This window comes from Phalacrocorax carbo, chromosome 22 (assembly GCF_963921805.1).
Source record: "Phalacrocorax carbo chromosome 22, bPhaCar2.1, whole genome shotgun sequence".
In the NCBI taxonomy this organism is placed as follows: domain Eukaryota; kingdom Metazoa; phylum Chordata; class Aves; order Suliformes; family Phalacrocoracidae; genus Phalacrocorax; species Phalacrocorax carbo.
This window is the reverse complement of record NC_087534.1, coordinates 408,307-418,420: the sequence shown is the minus strand read 5'-3', so window position 1 is coordinate 418,420 and position 10,114 is coordinate 408,307. Positions and strand designations below refer to the sequence as shown.

The 10,114-nt window shown below is 47.8% G+C and overlaps 1 long non-coding RNA gene across 1 annotated transcript in view; it reads right to left on the bottom strand.

Annotated features, from left to right (window-relative positions):
- Positions 1-4,162: 4,162 nt before the first annotated feature.
- Positions 4,163-10,114, bottom strand: part of LOC135316756 (uncharacterized) — a 319,880-nt gene continuing 313,928 nt past the window's right edge. The window contains exon 13 of the long non-coding RNA XR_010376008.1: positions 4,163-9,057. This is a non-coding gene — a long non-coding RNA (uncharacterized LOC135316756). The remainder of the gene's footprint in view (positions 9,058-10,114) is intronic.

Sequence of the window (10,114 nt, the reverse complement as noted above, 5' to 3'; positions counted from 1 at the left end):
CTGGCTCCCGGACCCTGGGGAGGTGGGAGCTCCTTCCCGAACACCCCCTAGGACAAAGCACCGAGGGCCAAGAAATGAGGATCTGAGATCGTTTGGGCGTCATGGGAAATGTGGGTCTTGGAAGCAGCCTCAGAGGCAAGTCTCTGAGCCGGTTTGAGGGTTGGCACAGGATAAAGGGTGGAGGAGTTTGTGGGAAAAGACAATGACAACAAGCAATGGACATGTCTGGCAGTGCTGGGAGAGGGGCAAGGGACACCTTAATTAACCCAGCTCCAGACTTTATTTGGGGCTTGAGTCCCAAAGTAAATCAGGATGGGCACTGGGAACATTAATCACTTCTGAAAATTAATCTTCGCCTCTGTGCTCCCATTTGTAAAATGGGAGCAGAGACAGTGACCTTTGCCAAGGGCTTGGGTGAACAATGAACCGTCGGATCAATATGTGTACGAGTGTAACATGTCAATGGCCGCACACAGATGCCCTGCGCTCTCCCCGTAGAGAGGAGGCGCCTGGGCAGGGTGGCTCTCCGCTGTTAAGGACATTAAGTGCTGCCGTCTGCAAGGCTTTTCCTGAGAAGGTGTGCTACACCCCTTCCCTCTGCATTGAGGGCACTTTGCCATTCTGGTGCACCAAACCCTGACCTAACTCAGGTGACTCCAGCCCTGCGCGCTGGGACGATGGAGCCAGGAGAGCTGGTGTCTGGGCTCGGGGGGACCGAGCAGGGCTGCCCCAACACGTCACGCGAGCGAGTCTGCAGCACAGCGCGCTGCCCAGAGCAAACCCCTGCTTGCACTCCCCACCTCGTGCCAGCGCGGTGAGGGCCCTGCAGGCTGTGGTGAATCAAGCTCCTGGTGCCATGGGGTGCAAGGGTGAAGGTGCTGCCCACGCCCACTGAGGTGCCCACCCTGTGATCGCGCCCATCTGGCGCCCACCGGACCCCTCTCCCACTTTGCCCAGCCCCTGGAGCTGCTGGTTGGGTGGGATCGTGCCAGGCTGGAAAGGTCTGTCTCCTCCAGGCTTGCAGCAGGTGGGGTGACAACACCCAACCCAGCTCCTGCCCTTCGGCAGCCGAGGGCCAAGCCGCCAGCAGCAGGATAGGTGCCTGCCCATTGCAAGGGCTCAGGCATCACGTCAGGGCACCGGGGAGCTGCTGGCCCTTGTTTTGCTGAATCACAGAAAGAACAGCTACAAGAGTGACATACCTTGCTGCTGGCAGGCTCGGTTTTGCGCTGTCCTTGCCAAAACTGGCAAGTTTGGGACTGAACATGTCCATTTTTGGCTGTGGAACGATGTGTAATTGGTTCCTTTCACTGAACCCAGTATCTCTTTTCAGGTATACAGCCCTAGAAAGAGGCTGGACTTTGCAGGAGAGATGGGTTTCATAGATCATGGAGCATATTTCATTAGGAGAATAATGGTCTCTTTTTTTTTTCCTGAGGAATCCTTTGCAAATACTGCATGCGTTTGTAATGAATGTAACCCTTTCAGATGATTCAGTGACATGCTGTAAAATATCATACTTGGTTAAGCATTTTCTGTATATTTTTTTCTGACCTAGACTCATATTCATGTCAACTCTCCATGATGCAGTGCCATAATATTCAAATTTTTGGTAGCCAATTGCTTTTGATATTTATATCCTTTTTTAAGGGAATCACAATGAATAAATGTGCCCAGCTCTAACTTTATGCAAAATAAGCTGTGTGTAAATCAGTAATTAATCATTAATAGAAATGAATCATTTCCAAAGGCTGAGGACTGGATCGTGTTTCAAACTTTTATCTGTTTATGTATTTCAGAAGTCACTGAAGGAGAAAACACATTGTGTGTGATAACTTAGGTCCCCATCACAGCCTATTTACACAGTAGTATTGGTCTGTGCTGCTCAAACGATCTTTTCAAGCCAAGGCATTGTGCACAGCCTGTGCTCTGGGCTTGTTTTGCTTAATAGAAGTTGAATTTAACGACTGGAAACAGCAAAGAACTGAGGAAGATGAGAAATTCCCATTTAACACCTTCCTCGGCAACTCCAACTCCAGAAGTGAGAGCCAGGTGGCAAAGCATCTCTTCTGTAAAACAATGTGAAGGCGGTAAAAGCAAAGGAGAGGGCTGACCCTAAGTGAAGTGGACCGAAAGAGTTAAGATAGGTCCATATCAGCGCTAACTTCAAAAGCTGGACATGCATATTTGTGTTCCTGGTGTCCGTCCCCACTGAGGTCAGCTACTGAGGAGGTGTGCTGTTTGAAAGACCCAGTCAATATTTCAGTATGTTGAAAGTGACTTTGCTCTTTAAAAATTATTTTTATTATATATGTTGTTATTTTTACATAGCTTTTCCAGATCCACATCATCCAGCAAATCCCTGTAGGAGGGCATCCAGGTTTCCTAGCAAAAGCTAGTTCCTTCATTATGCCTTACCAGGAATATTGGCATGCAGTCCGTTCCCTCTTCAAGGAATAAACAACTCCATGGGCAATGTTCGATATGATTCATTCTCTGTGTGACTGTGACAGCAGCAAAACCTGCCTAATGCAGCTGGATATGAGGCTGGTGGGAGGACTGAAATAACGAGGCAAGCTCGGCACGTAGGGAAGCGGAGCCTGAACGGCTGCACGCGGCAAGGGGGAAGCTGGCTCTGCAGCCCCTGCTGTGCTCCCCTGACCGGGTCCGGGGAACAGGGACGCTCAGGCTTGCTCTTGCTTGGGGATGGGCTGCGACAAGGGGCCGTGTCGTGTCAGGACGTCACGGCTGGAAGCCTGTCTTGAAGGAGCTGGAGGAATCCTCCCCATCAGTTTCTGCTGGATGTACAGGCATGCCAGTTCCACTCCCCTCCCAGTTTAGATTCAGCTCCTGTGTGCAATGCCAAAAGGCTCTGCAACGCTTGATGCCGCAGTGCCATCAGGTGCAGTAGGAGAACCCATGCGCTGGAGCCTGGAGGGGCTTGGAGGGGAGGAGCCCCTCCAGGCTCCAGATTTACTGGGGGTGAACAGCACCAGCTTCCTCTGCCACACTGGTACAGACCAGAAGGCTCTTCTGGAGTTACACTGCAGAATGACATATCTACTAGCACCCCGTGAAGTGAGCACACAATGTCATGTCCTCACTTGGGGGACAAATCCTGTCTGACCCAGTGAATTCAGATGTGTTGCAGGGGCTTTAACCTGGCCTGGGGTTAGGACTGCTATCTTTTCTAAGGCAAAACAATGAAGATATTGATGCTTCTACCTCTAGGTCAACAAGACTCCCACACAGAAGACAAAAATCAATTTGAGAAAAGAGGACAAACTGGGTTCTGTGAGCTTTGGGTCCAGGAGATATGGCAGGTGCCAAACAACAGTTATGGCAGAGGCTCTCACCCTGCAACTGTGTGCCCTGGAAGCCACCCATATGGGAAAACGTGGCCATGGTTGCCCTGACAATCTTCAATCAAGAGAGAAAGTCCTTTTCGGCCACAGTCTCTCTTTGAGCAGGATTAAGCTCGCTTCTTCAGGAGTCATCCAGCGCCAAGCAACGCGGTGGGTGCTCGTGGGAAGGGGAGCTGCTGTTTCCTCTGCGGGCTACGGTAACACCCGGGGGTCACCGGGGGGGAGCAGCCATGGAATTCTGCAGCTCCCCTGGTCGGGGGGAACTGTGCCTTGGATCTGGGTCTCCTGCAGCTCAGCACCGAGTGAGGCCAGCTGCTCTTAATGACGAGGTCTCGTCTCAGACACCGCTTGAAACAACCTCATCGAATATTGGCTCAGTGGCCTTGCACCATTTCTGCCACCAGGAAAGATGCCAGCATTATCTGTCAGCTGAGAGGAGGCCAAACGTCAAGTCTGCTCAGAGTAAACTGTAAGCATGAAAGTCCCCTGAGGAGAGGCAGCATTTCCCCAAATTTTTAGCATTTTGTCAAATGTTCTTCACCTAGGACTAGAGCATGGATAATAAATTTTTACAACTTCTTGGATGGCTGTATCTTTTGGTAAAATCTTTTTGCTTTGCTCATCTAAACGTGCAGAATTCTTAATTTAGTGAGTGACAATTAGCAAGTTAGTGGCTGGGACAACAGTGATCTTAACCATAAAAATAGGGAGGAAGAGAAATAGAGAATGAATTGTGGGGAACAGTTAATGCAGATGTGTGAGGTACGCTCACCATGATTAGCTTCAGTCGTATACGATCCTGTAATTATTTGAAAACTGTCCAGAAATATGTTCTCACAAGGCCAAAATGCATGCAAAAAAATTCTGTTGTGATCTTTTATTGAATCAATGAAATCTAGATTAGGCAGTCACTAAATTCCTATTTACACAACAGACCTTAATGGCTCCAAAGGAAGTACTCAAATGTATTCGACAAATAATCCCTATTTATGAAAGCCCCATAATATGCATTTACATAATCCCCACTTTAAAAAGCTATATCAGCTCTAAAGTTCTTCAGCTCAGAGATATGCCCCAGGGGATTAAAAGTACCAAAGAAAACAAAGGGAAGCAAAATGTACACATACACATATCCACAGACACGCACCAAAATCTTTAAGCTTAACACAGAGAAGGCAGTGGGGATGACGTACTCGCCTTCCTCACACCCCCCCGTCCACCCCAACAGTGTTTGTGCACGCGCACGGCTCTACCAGCGGCTCAGCCTGATTTTGAGCAGGTGCGTGATACCGCAGCGTGCCGATGCACCGAGTCACGCTCAGCTTTCCTAGCCTTTTTCACAACTACAATATTGGTTAATCATGCGTGCCCACTACTATAGCAAAACAAATAGCCTGTACTAATGTTTTGGGGACGTACGTAGCAGCTTCAGAAAGCGGCCGACTTGGCTCGAAGCCAGCGGGTCATGCGTGTTGTTCGCACTCAAGATGACCGGACACTTGCTAATATTCCCATGTGATGGATGCGGCTTTTTGCTGTCGGAGGTGCTGTCCTTGAGATAAGAAGTATGACAGGGTATAGATCTGCACCAAGCATGTTAATGTCACCGAAGGGTTTGAATTAAAAAAAGCTGTCCTTTACTGTGGAAAACAAGCTGTCCCTGAGAAGCTGATTCTCCAGAAGAAATGCAAATTTTGGATGCCGATTTGTTACCTTCTTTAATTTTATCCTGTTTAGCAACTGTCCATTGTTTAGGAACAAAATGCTACGACTCTTGCTGGTGAAGCACCAGTTTTGCAGTTCTGATGGCTGGGTAAAGTATATATTGGAATCAGTCAAACTAAGAAAGGGAAAATACTGCAGAATTAATTTCCAGCCTCAGAGAAATGTCTTCACTGCCTGTATGTTCTTAACCGTGTGTGTGCCTCTCATTTCAAACTCTTATTTATAACATAAATAAGAACATGGAATCACAGAAATGTTGGTATTTACCTTCAGTGAATGCCAGCATTCAAGTGATGAGGTGTTTTGCCTGCAAAATCTCATCCTCTCCCGAAGCTCTTGGGTTGTCAGGCAGCTCCAAAGGTGCTGCAGGCGCCCAGGGCCAAGGAACAACGGGGGCGACAGCCGGTGCGCAGCTGCGCGCCCAAGCCGCCTTCCCACCTGGCCCAGTGCTTCTCCAGAAGCCAAACAGGATTTTTCTGCTGTGCTGGGGTAGGGCAGGGTCCAGCGTGCCCTCAGCTTCTCTTTCAGCAGGGGTCTGCTCTCCTCAGCCCTAGGGAACTCTCTCCTGTGTAACAGCCAGTAAAGCTCTTCCCCTTAAAGCCAGACTTGTTCCCTGAGCGAGGTCAGAGCTAACAGAAGGGCTCAGCACCGGACTGCATCAGATGCCCTCAGCATTTCTTCCCAAAATAACACAAAAGATTGGTAATTTTGCTCTGTGCATTCCGAGCTCTGTTCCACCTTAATAATGGAGCTTTGGAGTGAAGGTTTCCATTTAATGAGGCTCTTTGCAGTTTACATAAAACAACCACATGAATAAATACTCAGTTTAGAGAAGATAAGACCTGGGGATGAGTTTGGCGGGGGTTCAGCGAGAAAGATTATGCATACAGCAGATAAAGGTGTCTACGGTTGTGCCGTCACTTGATCTTGTCAATCTAACATCAACTCGAACATGGAGGAGAAGCAGCCGTTATTTCACCAAGTGCAGTGAGTAACAGGCTCTCAGGAATCACCACACCTGGAGCTGGTCAAGCTCAGGAGCTCTCATGTGCTTGTCCCTCAGAGTCAGCCAGCAGTGATTACAGTGAGATTAGCAACCCGCAAGCCCCATTGCTGAGAAAGGGAAATTGCACTGAGGATGGTTCATTTTTTCATTTTCGAAACAGATTTGGTGTTGGACATGTGTGTTCCTTTATTCTCCCCACTCCACGTTGATTACTCTAACGATATACAGTTCCAGAGCTTGTCCTTCAATACTGACAGGCCACGCTTCCTAGGCTGGCTACCCAAAATAGGATGTTTTGAAAAATATACAGATGTAGAAGAACAGGGAGGCAGAAATTTTCTTTGTGGCAAGGCTGAGGTGTGAGGGTTGGGAGGTGAAGGGGTGAATCCCTGTAATTTTGTTGTTACTACAAATTATGCCTTGTTTAAACTCTCCAGCTCAGGTTTTGATCTGTTATACTGGTGCTAATCCATATATTTATGCTTTGCTAGTCTGGATTCAAAGTGGTATAATTCAGCTCATCGTCAAGACCAAAAGCCCTCCCTATCTTCTGCCTGCACTGTCACTCTATCATAATTTTTGCAATTTTTGTGACTTGTCATCGGCCCTGTTTAGATAACCGAGGCAGAGGATGAGTTCAGAAGACAGGAAAACATCCATTTTTAATGGAATTCACTTCTCAGGTGGTCACATGCTTCTGGAGAACAGCAATCAGGCACCAGCCTTCAGACGACCCACCTCTGCTTCTCCCCGCCCGCGCCCGGCACTCGGAGCCGCGCCGCTCGCGGTGCTCTCGCATCACCAATGACTGGCAGTACCGGCTGAAACTCAGCAGCAGAGACGCCACGCTGCTGGGGGCTCTTTGCTGGCCTCACTCTCTCCGGAGAGAGGGAAGCAGAGAGCAATTTGGGTAGAGGATCACGCCTGGGACAGCATGTCACTGAGCAAGGGCTGTTCTGTAAGGATGATGCCACCAATGAATTTCATTTCTGCGCTCCTTGTTTTGAGCCAAGTACAACAATTAAAATACCAAACCCGGTCCGTTCCAAGACTCATCTTTGACCAACTCACCCAGTAACTTCTCCCTGTGTGTTGCTTCCCAGCAGCCTATCTGTTTCTGTCCTCCCTTTGGCCATTTCCTTACTCATTTAAATTATTCTGTCAACCCCCCCTTCCGTCGGTCCTGTGGAGAGCTGTTATGGGATTACCGTGGGGTCCGCAAATTAGAAACAACATAATACAGGTAGATGTGTAAGGTCTTATCTGGCAGGCAGTGATTTCCTGTGCAAACAAATAGTATTGAACCGAGTGGGAAGAGCAGGTGCTGTAAGGGACAAACCTCTCCAGCCACGACGCTGGACCAGTTCGCACTATTCCTGTTGGGATAGGAGGAGCTGAGGATGAGGAGCCTGCTCGGTGCTTTGGCAGGATGTTCCATCTGTGAGTCATAGCTCTACTGGAGCCGCACCAGCCCCTTGGCCAGACAAGCTTTGCCTTCATTAACTCTTTCCTGCAGGAGAAGCAGAAGCCAATTAATTACAACTTAGACTTTATTCCATTAAACTCCTCTAAGCTCCAGGGGAAGAGCCTTAAGACTCTACTCTGATCCTGTTGCCACTGACGCCAGTAAAAAGCTCTCCACAGACTTGGATGGGAGGAGGCATTAATTCCATGTCTTCTTCCAGCCTGGAGCACGGCCACACTCAGTGCCACTGCCAGGAGGGCTGTCCCTCTGAACGCCGTCCCTCTTCCCCATCAGCACCTGCCTTGGGGTGATGCATTGTCTGCAGAGAACGATTTCTGCTGGTCCCAGTGACAACGGACTGAATGTCCATCCTCCCAGTGGCCATACATTGTAGTCACCATCAAAACCTTGCTCCTCTCTCTTATCTTAAACATTCATTCTGCTGCTCCCTATAAAGAAGAACCCTGAGCCTTTTGCCTTCCAAGCTGAACTTTAATTGATCGGATTTTCAAAGAGTGATCATCACATCTGAAACGACAGACTTCAGATCATTCCCAACACTTACAATTTTGCTTCTAGAAGAGAAGACTTCACAAGCAGGGGCTAAGTCACAGCTCTACAAGGCTGGTTTTAAGCGGGCAAATCTTAGAGAACTGTCCCTCAATCTCCTTTTCATAAGCTTTTGTGTTTCAAAGAAGTCAGAGGACTGAATGCAGGCTGCCTGTGTCATACTGGACCGCGCAGCTGACAAGGCAGGAGTGGATCAAGTTAACAAGAACAAGTTAAATGCCATCATCTGCTGCCACGCTACAGACATGTCTTTGCAGGGGTTCTGATGCCATAATGCCACACACTCTACAATGCATAAGCAGCTGGTCTCTTATTCACAGGCAGATTGCTTAGGTATTTGGTGTGGAATAGGTACGAGGTGATAAAAGAAGTGTATTATTTATACAGCATACAAAAATGCAACTGGTCTTCTGGATATAGGACAGCGTAGTTCAAAGTCAAATTTCTCTTTGTTCCTTGTGTTGCAAGTAGCTCACTGGCAAGGGCCCAGCTCTTCTCAGACTGGCTACAGGACTGTCTCACCTGAGCTCTGATCTGTGCCACAGCTTGTATTTCTTGTATGTTGTTTAGCTGCACTGTGGGCCAACAAACTCCCACTGCAGTCAACGGGCCCTCAGGATCCGGTCTTTCTCTCGAGTCATGGTGCAATGATGTGTCACCTCTTCTTGCTACTGCTCTGAACACTTTCTTCCCAGTCCCACTTAACTGGGTCAATGTTTCCTAGAACCTCATCAGGAGAATTCTTAGCAGCAGCGCAGGCGGCTTGCTTTACTCTCACTGTAGTCCGCAGAGGTGGTACCGCTCCGGTGGTCTGCAGAGGCGGTCACAGCAAGGAAATGCTCAGATGCAGGTTTGTCTGCCGATGCGCACATCTGTCCTTCCCCGGGAAAGGGCAGTGGACTGGGGAGGGGAGAGCCTGCGAGCCTCTGGCAGTGTTCCAGCCGTTCAAGGTGTACATAAAATAGAGAAGAGTTCGCAATAAGAGATTGGTTAAAGAAGTCAGAATACATAACAAAGTATGGAAGTGAAGAAAAATAGGTTAAACAGACGTCACATTTCATCTTTATTACTTCATTTGTCAATCCCTTTCCTACTGTCTAGTAAAATTCTCTTTCGGGGTACTGTGGTTTGGCAGTTCAGCATTGTTTAAATCCCCTAGCTGAACACTACCTCGCAGCGGAGTCGTTTAATACCCAGGCTCAGATTTTCAATGGGTGCAGTGCCTCACCTCAGCTTCAGCTGTTTCTGCACAGCTTTAAGCTCTCAGAAGAAAATTTAACATGCACCACCCCCGATCCGTGCTCAATTTGTAGTTTTGCCATTTGTAAGTGCGAGTAGAAAAGCAGACCGTTTTTGCACAGGAGTTTTTGTGTGCAGATTTCTACACAAACAAAGAGAAACCACGCTTTGCAAACATGTCTCTGAAGCAGATTCTTAAAGAATGGAATTGATACCTGTGTAAACTCAAGTGGACTATGCACTTTAAATCCTCCCCTCTTTCTTTCAGTCTCACAGCATATCACAACCCATTTGTCTACAACTACATGTTCAGAAATGCCATATTTCTTCAGTTCAGCTGTTACAAACAGATGCCCTATGCTTCAGAACGAAGAACGTGTGTGAAGACTGCCTCTTTTTCCTAGATGTGCATGTCACTTCATACGTATACACAGCAGAGAAAACACACATGCTCATTTAAACTGGAAGAAATACCAGGTTAAGATTCATTGAAACTAAACAAGAAAAATTGATGTCAGTTTAAATAACTGAAGAAAATCTTCAGCTGAATAGCATTTTCCCTCTGTCCTCACTTAATCAAATGATCATAAGCTATTACTTTAAACTCTTAATGCATCAGAAGGGCAGAAGGACAACTTTGCAGGTAGCAGCAGAAAACCAAGCGTAACCTGACAAGATCAGGTGGCCAGCAAACCCAAAGCCTTTCGGATCTTTCCCGACTTTCACTTAACTGAAAGTAAAATA